This window comes from Podarcis melisellensis (genome assembly GCF_964234715.1).
Source record: "Podarcis melisellensis genome assembly, chromosome: 2".
In the NCBI taxonomy this organism is placed as follows: domain Eukaryota; kingdom Metazoa; phylum Chordata; class Lepidosauria; order Squamata; family Lacertidae; genus Podarcis; species Podarcis melisellensis.
Window position 1 is genome coordinate 64,445,492 of NC_138529.1, and position 18,564 is coordinate 64,464,055.

An 18,564-nucleotide genomic window follows, 5' to 3' on the forward strand; every position below is an offset into this window, starting at 1 on the left:
ATGCCAAAAGACGTGTGCCAGCCCTGAATTAAAATGTATATTAATTTTCATAGTTGGTCTTTGAGTACTTTAAAAAAATATTTATGCAGGCATTTGAAAAAACTGGGATTCAAAACAGCATGCAGGCAAAGCAGCAAGTTTTCCATGAATATCTGAAAACCTAGGGCAGAAACTCTGTGTAACTAATGGGGCTAGATGCATGCATCTCTAGTATAAACAAAATTTTTAAAATCCTTCCAGGAGCACCTTAGAGACCAACTAAGTTTGTTATTGGTATGAGCTTTTGTGTGCACTGCTTCTAAATTTCTGTAGACAGTGGCCTACTACAATGTGAGTGTTTATATATAATTTATTTTATTTATTACTTTTCATCCCACCTATCAAGAACTCAGAACAGTCAGTCAGGGCCTTACCCATCCAGGCCAGGTGGAAAAATGCCTGCAAGGCAGGAAGCAGGTTTTCCAGGACTCACAGCCAAGAGGATTACCGGGTATATATCTGACGGGTGATTTGAACCCACATCTCACCCTGTTGCAGTACTCTGTTGTCAGTAACTATTATATTCCTCTCACATTGTTTTGTTTTGTGCATTAATCTGTTGTTTGCTCCGCATAATATTGTACATATCTGTATAATGACTTTTCATGGAAATGTCTATTTTCCCTTAAACACTTTAGTTGTGTTCTGTCTTGTAACACCAGAGATGTTAAATCTTCCAAATTGTCCAGGCACATTCAAGGATGTAGTTTACACAGAGAGACACCCATGGGAATAGAGTGCTTCTCTGTCAGCTAAATTTAAAGGCATGGGTAAATGGAATTCGAATATCTTTTCAGACAATGTGCAAATTAGTTTTTCATCACATATTAATGCAACACTAATTGTTCTGTAGCCATTAATAATCTGATTTTATTGTCTTCAGGATCCCTACATAAATACTCATTGCACATTTTAGCTATCCAGCTCAAGGAGATTGAAAGCTAAAATATTAATGAAAATGTTGCACTCAGTTACAGTACACTATGAATTTTTGAAATTACATTGGAGTGTTAATTAGAAGGCTAACAAACTGGCTCTTGTTGTGGTCAGACGCTGACACAAATCTTTTGCAAAACTGCTGTCACTTCATGCAGAAATTAATGGAATATGCAGAAATGGTGAAATTTACCACAAGAATAAGAAAACAAGACAACAAACTATTTATTAAGAAATGGAAATGATTTATTGAATATTTACAAACAAATTACAAACAGATCAAGACATTAGCAGGACTACTGTAAAAACTTGCAGTTTCTAAAAAAACAAAAAACCCCATAATAACAGATGGATAAAAGAATGGGTTGAGACAATTTGGGATATGAAGGGAAAGATTAAAATAATTTTAAGTACCTGCAGAAAGAAGGGGAGGGAAGTCAAGGTTCAGAATTTTATAATTACTGTTGAATGACTTGTGAAATGTTTTCTTTTTTGTTATAATCGAAAATTATAAATAATAATTTAAAAAACTGCTGTCACTTCAACAGATGTCATGGCAGTCACCTACCTTAGAATTACTGTGTCACTATGGAAATTCAACATTAATGTACACCTGTCATTTTTTTAACAAGAAAGTATGTGACTTATTCTGAGAACATTTGACGGTGGGCAAAATGAGGTGCAGCTCTCACCTCACTTCAGGCCGAGGGAGCCAGTGTTTCTCCTCAGACAGCTTTCCAGGTCATGTGGCCAGCATGACTAAACTCCTACTGACACATCGAGGACGACGACGAGTGCAAGAGTGCATGGAAATGCTGTTTACCTCCCTGCCACAGTAGTACCTGTTTATCTACTTCCACTGGTATGTTTTCGAACTGCTAGGTTGGCAGAAGCTGGGACAGAGCAATAGGAGCTCACCCTGTGCCCTGTCACACAGATTTGAACTGCTGACCTTCTGATCGGCAAGCCCAAGAGGCTTAGTGGTTTAGACCACAGCACCACCCACAACCCACTTTTCATTAGTATTACATTCACGTGTGCAACATTTTTGTTGCGGCTGCACTCCAAAGGCCCAGGGTCTCATGTTCTGCCTGCCTTTGTTACTTCACGGACATGGGGTGCAGGTGGCACTGTAGTCTAAACCACTGAGCTTCTTGGGCTTGCCAATCAGAAGGTCAGCAGTTCAAATTTGCGCGGGAAGGTAAATAGTGTCTCCATGCGCTCTGACACTCGTCAAAGTGTTCTGTGAGCCAGAAGCAGTTTAGTCATGCTGGTCACATGACCCGGAAAAGCTGTCTGCAGACAAATGCCAGCCCCCTTGGCCTGAAAGCTCTACACCCCATAGTTGAATTTGACTGGACTTAACCGTCCAGGAGTTGCATAGCCATGTTGAGGAGATGCCTTACAGAGAGTTTCCTAAGGGCCCTGGAAATAAGCACGGATGCCCATTTGGATATACAGTTTGAAAGGTGAGGAAAAATGCTGGCATGTAATGGCAAATCCTGGGGGTGCATATTTCGAATTAGAGCAATGAGTTCTTTTGGGATTTGGATGAGACAAAATGATTTACATATCCAAAGACTGTGTCCCCTTGTCAAACTGTTTTACAACACAACCTTATATGCACCTTTTCAGAAGTATGTCCCGTTTACTCCCAGTTAAGTGTATATAGAATTGAAGCCTAATTCATATAGCTGAGTTAAATGCAAGAAACCAGCTGGAATGGGCATTGTGTAAGGAGGCAGTGTGTACTCTATATAAATCAGTGTTTAAGCTTGTTTTTATTTTATTTTTTGGGGGGGAGAGACTTAAGGAAGCTAATTAACTGGGTAATATATATGCAGCTGTAATGGGCAAATAAATAATTAATTTTATTGCCTTTGTAAATTTCGCTCTTCGGTTATAAATTAATATAATTAAAAGAGTAATGTTTCAGTATGCATTTTTTACTAGCCAAATTTAAATCAAGCAATTAAACTTTAGGTTTCCACATCAAATGAGCTCAGCTCATGGCGATACCAACTGTGTAGATGTACATTTGTTTTTCCTCATCATTACAAAAACATGAAACAAAATACTCTGCAATAAATGTAATCAAGCAAATTATTTCAGGAACTGATGATATATGTGATTTTAACTGCTACCAATTAGATTGTATAATGGATCATTGCATGGCAAACCTTTTCTGTGTATCAAGCATTGCACCAATATTATTATTTATGCAGCACTTTCACTACATAGGTCAATACACTTTGCACACCTTATCTCACCAGTCCTTACAAAATGCCTGTATAGAAGACAACCCAGCACCCCCACAACAGGCTTTCTCGCCAAGGTCATGTGACTGCCATTATCTGGACCTACGTGGAGGAGAGCCACTCCTGAACCAGGCCTTTGGGGCTGTAGTGGAGCCTCTTCCTTCTCCACACAGTCAGTGAAGGGACACCCAGACTTTTCCCAGCCTGTTCCAGTCCTTCCCTGGGGCTTCCCACCCAGAGTGTGTTCTTGAGCGAGGTGTGCACCCCGTGGCAGGAACATGGAGAGGAGAGCCTCCTGCTGTCCCGGGACCTGCCAGTTCCTTGGCTCCATAGCCAAGGAAAGGCGGCTGGGAAAGTCTGCACTTGGTTCCTCAGCCTGCTCTCCACCACCCTCCTCCTAGGCCTGCTGCAGCTGGGACACCACCAAGCCTGCCTAAGTCTCCTTTCACTGCCTGCTTCACTGCTTGAAAGAAGCATTCTCTTTCTCAAGAGCCCAGGCTGCCATCTCGATAAGATAGCACTCAAGTCGTAAGTAACTTGAAGATTTATTGCAAAACAAACAATCAGTCTCAGAGGCTCTACCGGAGCCTTCGAACTTCACAAGTCAGTTGACCCTTCTGAGGAATGCTTCCTGGTTCTGCAGAATATCCTGAATCTATGACCCCTCCGTTTATTGGTTTGTCTCCTGTCTAAAACCTTTCCCATATGTCTGCTCTTGGGACTCAGAGGATTAACTGCCGCCTCTTCTGGTGAAGAAATATGATTTCTCCTGCTTCTGAAGCCTTTCTGTGCTTCTTGGGAGAGTTGACTTCTCTCCAGCCCGCAATCTCGTAACTGCTATCACGCTCCACTGTATATAGCTTTAACATGCTAAGATTTGGGGCTCTTGAATTACATAGCACCACAGGGGGAGACTTCAGGGAGGGGAAAGGAAAACAGATCTTGTTTCCCCTTATCTCCTAGACTGCAGCCCCTTTGTGAGAAGTACAGTCCGTAAAGAGTCATCCTTCTGGCCTGCTGGCGAGTCCTACTCCTGACCTGCCACCTGAGCTGTCGGACTCACAAGACTGTCTGGGAGACACTTGATTCTTTTGACCCAGCAGAAGGGCAATGAGCAGTTCTGGGTCTCTCAGCCTTTGTACTGTGGGACTCTCACCTGCCAACCTCTGGGTTAGTGGCTCCCTGTTCATCAACATCAGGCTTAGAGCCAAGAACCCATTCTGACTCCTTAGCTAGGGACTCTGCAGCCTCTGTTTCAGTGTCTTGGCCACTGTTTGACCCTGAGATGATGACACTGTATGTTCCTGAAACAAAAGAATTTATTCCAATTAAATACATCACTTTGCCTATTTTTAGTCCTTAATCTTTGGGACCAACTTAGCAGCTATTGTCTACTGAACATGCATTCATTGACATTTCTACAAGTTGTAATAGCATTGCAGTTTGAAAGAACATTATCCCTAGGCACATATTTTTTTTCCCTGGGAAAAGCATGCTGAAGTCAGAAGTTACATCTGAGATGAATTTGGGTCAGTAAACTTTATTTCAGTGTTGCTGAGAATTGTCTGGAGTAGTTACTATGCAGATACATTGCTGTAGGCTTCTTTTTAGCCGTATCTGATTGTTCAAGGGTGAGTGGCTAGGGGAAAAAGTTTGCTCCTTGAAAAACATTTATGCTAACTACTGACATTAAAGCATGCAGCATTACAGTTCTACATTGATTTCTTTATATTTGATATGCTTTCAGAACTTTTTTCTTTGGAAAGGAATAGCCATGTAAAAAGCCTCCAAGTATTAGCAATGTTCAAAGTTCAAATTATGTTCAAAGTTACCGTAGTTTGTTCAGTTCTGTTAGGATCTCCTTGCAGAACAATTTGTGACACTGGAGGCTTTAGATGCCTGCTATTCTGTTTTTTTGTCATTAGTTTTACCTAAGGATGAGCATTTATGTGGTTCCTCAACACACTTTAGTTATTTACAAGGGAAAGAGCAGTGAAGGGTTAATTAGTCAAATAACACCCAGGACTGTAATGAATCATGCGGAAGAGAAGCTGAGCTGCTTATTTAGCTGTCCACTGGAGTTGTTCATTTGCTGAATCATTTTACGCTGGATGCTTTTAAGTTTGAAACATAGCATGGGACACCAAATATGACAGGAAAGTAGTGGGGGATGCAATTATGGAAATCCTAATTTTCATGTCCCACCTTTAGTTATCAATTGGAAACACATTGGTATTAATCAGCCGTGAAGAGCTGGCTGTGCATTTCAAAAGAAGTATTTCCTACTGCAGAGGTTCTAAATGCTCCTGTTTCTACAGATTAATGGATGTCTTCCTTTCCCTGCATTGTGTAGCATGCGCTGTTGTCTACTTTCATATTAATCTCAGTTATTATTATCCATCTAAAACTTTTAAAAACACTTGCAATTTCAAAACATGACCAAAAACAATTTGGGAGGGAGGGAAAAAAACCACCCCAAAAACTATTTTCTTTTGTCCCTCTTTTCTGAATTGGGAAAATATGAACTGGTAAAACTTGAAAGACAAAAAAGTTAGGGAAAATGTATACTTAATGATGGGGCCCTGGCAATGTGGCTATGCCTTGTCACCCCCTTGTCATGATCAGAGTTTGACTTGAGCACACCAGTATAGCAATCATCACCACCATCATCATCTTTTGTGATAAAGGTGGTCACGGGCTTGCCTGCCTGTTCCCCTTGTCCCAGACTTACAAGAAACTAAACCAGATTCAAGTTAAGCCTGATCACACTATTCCTCCACTCCTTTTTGTTGTTTGCTGTACAAAGTAGGTGAGAGTATCTTTATAGTAAGGAAGATGAATTCCTTAAAACTTCTTGTCTGATTCTTACAATGGAAATCCTTTTCCTCATGAACATACTGCTGAGAGGTTTTAACAGCCAGACTTGAATAGCTGTATGTATCTCTGAAATAGTGTAGCAAGGTAAAGTGCTAGGAGACCCCCCAACAAGGATATACAAGGGATGTCAGAATCCAGAGCAAGACCTGACATTATGAGGGGAAATGCTATTCTTGACCAAATGCAAAAATAGGACAAGTATAGAGCAAAATGCTCAAAAGAGCTTGACACCCAGCAGCTTCTGTATTGTGATACTTTGGGGCAGATCTTCAAAATGAGTTCATCACAAGCTGAGCTTTTTTGAGATTCTGGCTAAGAACCAACTCTGTCATAGTTGTAAAAGAGGGGTTCTTTTAAGAATTACTTCTCTGATTACCTGGCGAGAGGCTAATAATGGTTTAAATCTCATGTGGTTTAAAGCCGACAAGTTCTATTTATGTGTCTTACAGTCTGAGATAAATGTGGAAAACATGCAGAAAGCTATGTCAAATATGAAATCCGCAGTGTGTGGACATCAGGGGCATGCAGCTAGCCTTGGTATGAAACCCCTTCACATAAGTAACACATTATCATAGTTGCAATCAGAAAAGTTAAGCAGAGTTTACTTTCTTCCACAATATTCAGTTTGGTGTTTTGGTTTGGTATTGCTCGTTGTTTATAAGGCTTTCTTAGAAATTTATTTCTCCCTTCAACCATCTCTCTCCCTCTCCTCCCCTCCCCCCACCTCAGAGACAGTTCTTGGCAAAACCTATGTTGCTTCTTGATTGAATGTGAATGCTAAGTTTACTCAGCTTTGCAAATAAGATTTCTCATCTGAAAGTGTGGGTATCCATTTTGAGCTGAGGTAACTAGAACTTTATGTGAACCGCTCTGAGACCTTCGGGTATAGGGCGGTATAGAAATTAAACAAACAAACAAACAAACAAACAAACAAACAAACAACAACTACACAAAGTATTCCAAGTGTGATGACAACAGAGATTTGTATAATGCCATTGTGAAATTGCCTTTCTGACAGCTGCAACACACCAAGTCAACATTAAGATATTCACCACAACCCCAAGATCTCTTTTCTGGTCAGTCACTACCTATTCAGACTCCATTAACACATATGTGAAGTTAGGAGTTTTTGCACAAATATCCATCACTTAACCATTTTAATGCCTGTTCGGGGGAGATACTTTCAAAGCTCCTTGCAATCCCTTTTTGTTTTTACTCCTCTGGACAATCTAATATCACCTGCAAACTCAGCAATCTTACTGTGTACACTTAAATCCATATCGTTTATGAAAAACTTTAAAAGCACCAGTAGCAATTCAGATCCTTGGGCAACCCCGCTTCTTTCATCTCTCCATTGTGAGAACGGACATTGGTTCCTACTCTCTGATTCCTGAAGTCATTATGGCTCCATTAGCTGATTAGAGCATGGTGCTGATAATGCCAAGGTCACAATTTTGATCCCCACATGGGACAGCTGCATATTCCTGCATTGCTGGGGGTTGGACTAGATGATCCTTTGGGTCCCTTCCAATACTACTATTCTATGAGACATCTATGATCCTTCTGTGACTAGTACTCTAATCCCATGACTACTGAACTTACTAAAGCATCTTTTATGAGAGATTTTATTAAAAGCTTTTGGAAAGTCCAAGTGCCTAGTGTCTATTAAACCACCCCTATCCATGTGCATATTGACTTTTCTACATTTATGCATAGAACACTTCTAAGATTTAATTTTTAATTAAACACAAGCATACCTGTTCCTCATCAGTGTAGGAGTGCTTTCTCTCTTGGGAAGAAGGCATATGCATGAAACTGGTGAGAATGAAATCAAATAATGAGCACCATTAACCTGTGTCTTTATTTCATTGTTTCAAGGCACCTTTGGGGTGTTCTTAATGACATAAAAGAAGAAAGAAAGCAGAATTGCAGCACCTCATTAGATTCATATCTGTAGATCCATGCCCCTTCCTGTCATTTTCTTGCAGGGCAAAGTCATAATTTAATTAATTAATTTTACAGAATAAGTCTGACCTGCCAAGCAGCTAGAGCCATCAAACTTTCCAATTACTTGTTGCCAATTTCATGGAGAGTTTAATTATCTGCTCTTCCCTAGGACTGGAGGCTCGCCTTTTTTATGCCATTCAGGTTCAGGAGAAGAGAAGATGTTCACAGAACAACAAAGTGACACAGTCACTTGTATTCTTTATGTTTAATGATGACTCAATGTGATTAATAGCATATGGCTGGACCTTGTTCCTGGTGCAATGGGGGAGGTTTCAGTGTTATTTTCAAATTTGCTTTCTTGACAAAAATGTTTGGAGCCTAAAATAAGTGTTTGCAGAAGGAAACATTCCTGGCTCTGTCTTACACCTGCAGCTATCTTTGCTCCCTCAAAATGCCTCTCTGGAGGGCCAGGGAGCCCTCCTGGATAATCTGGTATGGGGAACAAGCTCTTGGGAGAGGAAGGAATCACCTGGTTTGGATGGAGTTGTGAATTACATAGGGAATACACTAAAAGGGCTGTGACTTTCTGAAACCAGCTGTAGGCTATATACCTCATAGAAAACTTAGGCTTGCATGGATGTATACATGAAATGGGCCCAAGAGAGAATAGAGCAGTGGCTTGTATAATGTCCTATACAGTGGTACCTTGGGTTACAGACGCTTCAGGTTACAGACGCTTCAGGTTACAGACTCTGCTAACCCAGAAATAGTACCTCGGGTTAAGAACTTTGTTCAGGATGAGAACAGAAATCACATGGCGGCAGCAGGAGTCCCCATTAGCTAAAGTGGTACCTCAGGTTAAGAACAGTTTCAGGTTAAGAACGGACCTCCAGAACGAATTAAGTTCTTAACCCGAGGTACCACTGTACTGTGGAAGCTTGAGGAATAAGAGGGAAGTGTGGTTGTGTGCCATCAAGTGACTGAGGGTGATATTCAGTGCTATTAAAAATCGAAGTAGGTCTACTGAAATCAGTGGGCTTAAGTACAGGATATCTCTCTGACTCAGTAGTTAGGATGAACATAACAGATTGGAGAACTGATCCCAAGCTAACAAAATGAATTCCAATAGGGACAATACAAGGTTTTACACTTAGGCAGGAATAACCCACTGCACAAATATAATATTGGGGGGACGGGACGGGACACTTTGCTTGCCATAAGTACATGTGAAGAGGGTCCAGGGATCTTAGTAGACCACAAACTTAACATGAGTCAACAATGTGATGCAGCAAGAAAAGAATAAAATAAAATGCTAATGCTGTGCTAGGCTGCATCATCAGAAGTATATTGCCCAGAAGTAATAGTATCACTTTATTGTGCCTTGGTCAGACAACACCTAGAATACTGCGTCTAGTTCTGGGTGCCACAATTTAAGAGGATATTGACAAGCTGGGACATGTGCAGAGGAGAGCAACCAAGATGATCAGAGGTCTGGAAACCAAGCCTTATAAGGAACGGTTCAGGGAGTTGGGTATGCTTAGCCTGGAAAAGAAGGAGATATGATAACCATTTTCAAATATCTCAAGGGCTGTCACATGGAAGATGAAGCAAGCTTGATTCTCCTGCTCCAGGGGGTAGAGAACCCAAACCAATGGCTTCAGTTTACAAGAAAGGAGATTCCAACTAATCATCAGGTAGAACTTTCTGATAGTAGGAGCTGTTAGACAATGGAACGGACTCCCTCAGAAGGTGGTGGATTGTCCTTCCTTGTAGATCTTTAAGCAGATGTTGGATGGCCACCTGTCATCTATGATTTTGTTGAAATTCCTGCATTGCAAGGAATTGGACTAGATGACCCTTGGGGCTCCTTCCAACTCTACAGTTCTGATTCTATTAATTCAAGTCAAGGAGAAGAAGAAGAGGAGTTTGGATTTACTATCCTGCTTTATCACTACCCTAAGGAGTCTCAAAGCGGCTAACAGTCTCCTTTCCCTTCCTCCCCCACAACAAACACTCTGTGAGATGAGTGAGGCTGAGAGACTTCAGAGAAGTATGACTAGCCCAAGGTCACCCAGCAGTTGCATGTGGAGGAGTGGATACACGAACCTGGTTCACCAGATTATGAGTCTACGGCTCTTAACCACTACACCACCCTGGCTCTCCACATAGATTCACTACAATAATCTATGGGGTGAGGAGAAGGTGACATCACTGACCATAGTGTTGGCACGGTCCATTCCCCACCCCATTAAGAATGCTCACAGTCTCTTCCTACCTGCTCAAATTGTGGCAATGGCAGAGGGAATATTGCTCACAGGTGAGCAACCTCTTGCAGAGGGAGGAGACATAGCTGCATTGATTCAAAGCAAAATTGCTGTTCCAGCAACATGGCAAGGATCTCTCAGAAGAGTGGGGACAGAGTTTAAAACCTCAAGAAGCAAACATTGCTTCGCTTGAATTCATATCAACAGATACAACCAAATCAGCCTCAGAGGCTTTAGCTACAGGGATTCAAAATGTGGATCAGCTACACCATCTGTATTTGATAAACCTGGATTTTCAACTCCCATCATCCCTGACCATTAGACCTATTGGCTGGGGCTGGGAGATGGAGTCCAACAGGATCTGAAAGAATACAGATTTCCCACAGCTGTACTAAATGTTTGTTCTCTCTAGTTATGTCTATGGTTGCCATGAGTTACTCCTATCTCCACAGTTAACTCCAGTGCCATCTAGTGATTAAATCACACAGCATCTTTATCACCATTCAATGTAACGCCTGCTGCAAAGTTAATTCATTTGCTTTCTTGAGTTTTTCATTAATCCAGTTTGCATGCTTTATTAAGCCATTTTAGTAGTTTTGCCATCCACATTACAAAACAGAAATTAACCAGTGCAGAGGTAAAAAAAGATAAGTAACCACAGAAAGGGTGGAAGGGGAGGGGGTAGATGATTTGATGCTTTAAATTGGTCGTGTGAATTTATTTTTGTGATAATTTTTATAAAATGAGAAAATGGAATACCAGTCAACAACTTAATCTTTTAAAGAAGGTGAATTAGTCCAATCTAGCCTGATCCACCAAAACAGTTCTTAATTTTTTATGTTCACTTGCCTGTTGACCATAGCTGGTATGTGATTATACTGTGGATTGTGGATCCTGCTTTATCTGGTGAGAGATGGGAACGACTCTTTAACTTTCTGTGTGAATAATGAAAATTTTGCCGTACTGAGTTTATACTCTGGAAATATGGTTGGCATTCACTTTATAGATCTCTGCTGCTGTGTTTATATCCCTGTCATGGTAGTGGCAAGGTCTGAAGGAAGCTTTATTCCTGTACTCAGGACCTAGAGGTTTGCTTTGTGGTCCCAGTTGCAGTGCCTCCCCTCCCCGCTCTAAGACTGTGGTGAAGTGAGAGAGTATAAACCAGGCATGGCCAGACTTGGCTCTCCAGATGTTTTGGGACTACAACTCCCATCATCCCTAGCTAACAAGACCAGTGGTCAGGGATGATGGGAACTGTAGTGCCAAAACATCTGGAAAGCCAAGCAGTCTGGAATTAAGAATGGCCACCACTTTATTGATTACAGGTGTAGGCTCAGGTATTGGGTGTATATCTAGTCCAGCCTACTTCTGGAGGAATGGAACTGTATCAAGATCATGCCAAAGACACTCTCCCCCCCTCTGCTGTCTGCTGCTGATCACAGGGAGGGGTCTATGCTGCTTATGGTGCTTCCAGAAAAACCTGAGTCTTGGATCTCTGGTTGGTGAACTCTTCTCAGGTTGATTCAGAATTAGCAGTTACAAGCATAATGAGATAACTCTTAACCACCCCCCACCCCCGCAAAGAAACATTTGTATTTGATTTGATTTGTAATTGGGGTTGAACCATATTTTATTGCCTTAACATTCCATCTTTTTTGGTGCAGCCATGGAACTAATCATAGCTCACACTGAGCTAAGCAAACAGTCTGCAAAATGGATTGTTAAACAATCTAGGGAACTGTTGACTGGCAAATGATGTTCAGTGTGTATATACCTAAACATTATGAGCTCGTCATTTTGTATTCCAATAATTCTGAACTTCGCATATATGAGATCTACAACAAAATGAGGGGCTGTGGCTGTTCATTTACTGTAAAGAAATAAATTTGGAAAGCCCTTAAGAAGCCCACTTGGAGCGGGGGGGGGGATTATATCTGTGAAAAATGGCTCCATAGCAATCACATAAGAATATAAGAACGTAAGAGGAGCCTGTTGGATCAGGCCAAAGGCTCATCTAGACCAACATCCTTTTCTCACAGTGGTCAACATGATACCTGTGAAAAACCCACAAGCAGGAATAAGTAGGGGTGGCAAATCCACACACCCACTGCACTCTTAGAGAATTGGCTGTCACTTCTTAACTCTGAAAAGCACTACTTCTTCTAGCATGACACTTAGGCACAGGAAACAGGAAGGAGCTCTTCTTCATGTTTCCCCTCACTAAGGCTAAGTCCTTCTAACGATGGTGCAGTTCCAGAGGGAATCTTCAGTTAAGAATAGGTGTCCAATTTTTGAAACAATCTCCTCATAGCTAAGTTCTGCAATGGGGAAGAACCCTCCACCCTCTGCTGACTGGGCCTGTATGTATGGTGAATGTGACTGAATGTGCATTTCCAACCTTTCTTACTCTTCTGTAAATTGTTCTCTGCTTGCATTCCCATTTATTTATATATTTAGCATTTCCCCCTTTTTTTTTTGTTTACAGGTCATAATTCACTGTCATACATGATTTTTATAACGACTTTCCAACCTGACCTTCCATGGCATTGTTGGTGATACTGCATATCAGTTTATTAGTCTAGTTTTGGTGTCATATTTTTTTTAAAATAGTCCCCAAAAGGAGTTCTATTAGCCCTTTATCTTTTTTTCATCCTGGTCCCTTATTTTAGCTGTTAAATTGGTGAGTTCTGCAAATACTAATCTGCTTGCATTCCCCTTACAATTCCGCCCACTGCATTATAGGATTCTCTCTATAAAGATTCCATTTAAGTCTTCCCTATGCATTGTGATTATTTATCATTGCCTCAAAAAAGTGTCACAATAACTACACTGTTTTTTTTTTTGAATGAAAGTTGTTGTAGAAGTGGTTCACTCTGGTTTAGTTATTCTAGGTTGATTCTTATTTTGAACCATGCCGTTTGAGCAATACACAGCAATTTGCATTTAATGCTCTATTTACTGGTAAATGTTTTCTAGCATTGTCATCTTACGGTGACCAGCCCAGATTATAATAAAGCACATCATTTTAGCCTACGTCAATTTCCTAATTTAGTATCACAGAGAAGGCAGAATAACACAAGCGCCACAATTTTTGAATTCAAAGATTTCCCTCAAAAGGTGATGGATTTTCAGGCTTTTTCTCCCTGCATGACACTTCATTCCCATCAAGTATTGTGTTACATTCTGCTCTGAATCAGCCAAACAAGCAACCCTAGAATTTAACACCAAACCTTCTGTCTTTCTTCTCTCTCTTTTGTTTTATGACTCTTAAAGAATTTGAGGACATTATAGTCATCCTCAGGGGAAAAATCTACATGTCTGTATACGCAGAAGATTAAGACTGTGTGGAACTTGAGACTGTTCATTGGCAGCAACCTGAGGAATTTGTCTTCTCTCTAATGTTGCTCTGAGGGGCGTGGAAACTGTATCAAAAACTCTGAACCATCAGGTGAGCCAAGGTAAGCATCTCTTATTTTGTTAACTTTCCCATATTTTTCTCATTGATATAAAATCATAAGACTTGGTTCCTTTAAGCACTTACTGGTGCTAACTCATTGTTTATGTGATTTTTGTTTTCAGCTGATTTCACTGGTAGCCAGGAGCTTAGTTGATCTTACCACAAGCAGGCATCAGCAGCCTGAAAAACATTTTTCAAAAAAATATTTATAAAAAGAGGTGAAGGAATCACACAGTCAGAAGTTATTATCTTGATCTTATTTCCTTCCTGACCTTGAATGAAATATCCTGTACTGTTCCATTACTGCTGTGATTTTAAGTATGAGAGACTTGGCTGGTTTTGTGTGGCATATCAGGTATGACACAGAGCTATACCTTTTGACTTGGCTGGGCAGGAAGAGATAAGAAAAAGGCACATTGTGTTTAATCATTTTTGGGGAACAGGAAATTGCACAGCATAAGCAAGCAGCTTATTCTAACAGATACAGAGGAGCTCACACTGCATAATTCCACAATTTTTGTTTGGGCCAGATTATTTCTAGAGAATGAATTAGTTGCCTGAACTAATTGAGTTTTGTTGAATGATAAATTGTTTACATGGTTCATGAGTACCTTTATCTTAAATGTCTGGTTCAAAGATGGAGATTTATACATGACATAAAAATTATGCACTGTTCCAGCTTGTTTTCAAGAGTTGAAGCAACCCAAAAAGTAATCAAGAGCTTCCTGTATCTGAAACGTGTTTTAAAAAACGGGGTCGTTATGGAGAAATGTATGCAGTCTTCTATGTTTAAGTGACTTCTCTGAAGTGATGGGAGTTATAGATGGAAATGTGCACGTATAGAGTTTGAACAGGTGTAATTGAGCTGCAATTTCAGCAGGCAAAGGATTGGCTCCCACACTGCTGTATGTTTTGAGAGAGAAATGGTATGTAGCAGTCTCCCCCAACTGCATACTATCCAGACACTTTGGACTAAAGCTTCCATCATCATTGGCCATTGGTCATACTAGCTGCAGCCAATTGGAATTAGGATTGATTGCCTTAGAAGTACTTCCTTGTTTTTTTTTAATGGAATGCCTGTCTAAGTCTCACTCAGCATGCACCATTTGTTTTCAGTGGAGCTTTCATGTATTTTGTAATCAGAAGTGTGTATCTGACTAAAGTACAAGATGAAAAATAAATTCCATTTTTTCAAAATACAAAAGAAGAAGAAAGAATGCAAATGTTCATCAGCTGGTAGAGAGAGAACTGACTTCCAGTGTCGCACTGTTCAAGACCTATGGCTGCCTCATGGCCAGGGCTGTCTAACATCTGGAATATTGCAGTATGGTATTACAAGCTTCATGTACATAGTGTGTTGTATTGTTTACAGATCAAATTGAAGGTTATGTGTACACTTTTTCATTTCAAATGCTTCTTTTTCTTATGCATCAAATTTTAATTTTTTTTTTTGAAAAGGGCTGTGCTTTAGTAATACACAGATTTAACTTTTTAAAAACTAACCATGAAGTACATTAATTTTGTAAGGTTCAGTGAAGGGATCTGTAGTGTTTATGTGATGTGCCTTACAAATTTCAATGTTTTTGTAAGATTGGTTCTTGCATACAGCACTTGGATGGTTGGTTTAACTTGAAGCCGCTCTGTAAACACTTTTTGCCAGTTATACTCATGGAAATTGAAATAGTATCACAGTTACTAAAACTGTTATATGTAGCATAGCCCTGACTCCTCCTTTTCCCTATCAACAATGTATCACAGATACACTGTGTCATTAGGCAATGCAAATGTTTTGTTAAAAGGTAAAGGTAAAGGGACCCCTGACCATTAGGTCCAGTCGTGACCTGGGGTTGTGGCGCTCATCTCGCTTTATTGGCCAAGGGAGCCGGCGTACAGCTTCCGGGTCATGTGGCTAGCATGACTAAGCCACTTCTGGTGAACCAGAGCAGTGCACAGAAACGCTGTTTACCTTCGCACCACTTGCACTTTGACATGCTTTCAAACTGCTAGGTTGGCAGGAGCAGGGACCAAGCAATGGGAGCTCACCCCATCGCAGGGATTTGAACCGCTGACCTTCTGATCAGCAAGTCCTAGGCTCTGTGGTTTAACCCACAGCACCTTGCATGTTTTGTTAGCATAGACCTATTTGCTTGGAATGAACGGGGCTTTCATTGCAGTTGGTGGTCATGTGACACAAAGTTAGAAAACCTTTTTAGAACTATCCCCATGGCTTGCTGTATTAATTTGGAAATATCAATATGACTGTCATCCACATCCTAATGTAAAAGGAAAAGGAGTATTTCACTCAGACACACACTGCATCTTTTTAATTGATTTGCTTACTTGCGCAATTTGTGCATTCATTGTGATTTTGATGCCATATACTGTATATTGAATACATATGTTGCCTGTATCTATCCACAATTTTCCTTTTGCCATTTACAAACAGCTATCTGTTTTTATTTGTTCTGTGTTACAATATTTCTTCACTGTTCCTTCAATAGCTTCCTATTCCACGTTTACCCAAATATTTCAGCTATTATTTGTTATTATTATTAAACAAATTTAGAAACTACACCATGGCATAAAGCAATGTAAAAGCAGGATAAAACACAGAAGCCCAAACTCTTAAGAACAATAAAATAAAATCATCTTCCTCTAAAAAAACAACAAAACCATCCACACAAGCTCTAAAAATGACAAAAATCCATTATTTAGATATGAAATTGATCTTCCATAAATGACTGTGTTATACAGGAAAGACTTCCTAAACAAAAGCGTCTATAGCCAGTGCCTAAACACTATGCCACACACCTCTCTGATTTTGGCTAAACACTATCTGACAGTAAGACGATGGTTCCGAGAATGAAAAGTATATAGTGCTAATCTGAAAATTCCAAAGCCTGAACCACCTTACAAGAAAACACACTTTTCAGGCATAGTTAGTGGTCACTTCATAAAATGAAACAAATGGAAATGTTAAGAAGACTGCTTTTAGCTGCACTTTAAGGTTTGTTGACAGTACAGTGATGAAGTTGGTGAGGAACTTGGGAATCAAGCTCAATGGAAAAGTTCAAAGGAATTAGGCATATTTAGCCTGGAGATTTTTATTTTTTATTTTATGTACCGCCCTATGCCCATAGGTCTCGGGCCAGTTCACAGAATAAAATCAAAATATAAAACTACAAGAAACATAATAAAAATAAAAGCACCAACAACCCAGTAACCCAAAATATGACAGCCATATTTACATATTTGAAGGAGTGTAAGATAAGCGATGGAGGAATTATTATTATTATTACTGTTCCAGAAAGTAGGACCCAAACCACTGTTGACTAAACTTTCAGAAGAACTTCCTGCTGGTGCAAGCTGTTTGGCAGTGCCACAAGAGGTGATGGACACTCTTTCATTAGCAGGTTTTAAGTAGAGGCTGAATGACCCACAGGGGTGCTATAGTAGTGGATTTCCTGCACTGAAAGGTGACCTTTGAGATTCATTCTCACTCTGATTCTAACTCTCTGCAGGCTCTCATAACAGTTTAGAAAATATGCATAAAAGCAGAGTATTGCTGATCATGTTTTAGAATATTTAAAGTTTAGCAAGAAGTGAGTCTTTCCTAGGCATTTACTCACTGCTCAAGGGAGGTGTGGCTTATTATGAATCTTCTTAAGTCCTTCTCAAGGCTTTGGGACCTCGATACCAAAAGTGATGCACTTTGTATTTGTCTTGCCAAGTTGCAAGATCAGCAGACTCACTGTTAACATATCAAGTCTTGTGGTGTAGCATCACTTTTGCAGCCCGTTTCACCCAACCTGTCCTGACAAAGCTTTCACTGAATCCATCACCTTGACATATACTGAAGCACAATTTCCAATAACAAATATCTCTGTACAAAAACTCATGATAGCATCAGCAGAACTGGGTTGACGTTCCTGAAAATAAGAAACTGAAGTCTAAAACTAACATGGGCCATAAAATAAATCCATCAGGAAGCAAATAATATGATGACAGTCATGTAGTCTTTCAGACAGTGCTTAAAAATTCCTCCTAGGTATGTTTTGCTCTTGATGATAATTGTACTACAGGTAAACGGTGTTTCATTGCACTGCTCGCGTTCACCAGAAGTGGCTTAGTCATGGTGGTCACATGACCTGGAGCTGGAAGCTCCCTCGGCCAGTAAAGCAAGATGAGCACCGCAACTCCAGAGTCGTCCACGACTGGACCTAACGGTCAGGGGTCCCTTTACCTTTACGTTTTACAATCTGTTTTAAATGTAACTTTGGAAATTCAAATTGCTAAAAGATTAAGAAATTCTAGGGATGTGGGTGGTGCTGTGGTGTAAACCACTGAGCCTTGGGCTTGCCGATCGGAAGGTCAATGATTCGAATCCCCATGACAGGGTAAGCTGTTTTTCCAGGTCATGAGCAGCACATGAAAACGCCATTTACCTTCCCGCTGGAGCAGTACCTACTGCCAACAGATGAATAGGTACTGCTCCAGCAGGAAGGTAAATGGTGTTTCCATGTGCTGCTCATGACCCGGAAAAACTGTCTGTGGACAACAGTTGGCTCCGTTAAAGTGAGATGAGTGCTGCAACCCCAGAGTCGTTCACAAATGGACTTAACTGTCAGGGGTCCTTTACCTTTACCCTTTTACAATCTTGGTATTAAAAAAAAAAAAATCAAGGAACAATTATTCCAGAGTAACATCCTAAATAATATGTGACCTTTAGGATATAACTTTGACAGCTCAGGTGAAACCTACAAGTATAGAATGTGTAAGGTATGCA

General features: G+C 40.3%; 1 protein-coding gene across 1 annotated transcript in view; it reads left to right on the forward strand.

The window, feature by feature from the left end:
* Positions 1-18,564, forward strand: part of SGCD (sarcoglycan delta) — a 371,263-nt gene that overhangs the window by 117,373 nt on the left and 235,326 nt on the right. The window contains exon 3 of the mRNA XM_081901134.1: positions 13,595-13,779. The gene's annotated coding sequence lies outside the window, so the exon portion shown is untranslated. The remainder of the gene's footprint in view (positions 1-13,594; positions 13,780-18,564) is intronic.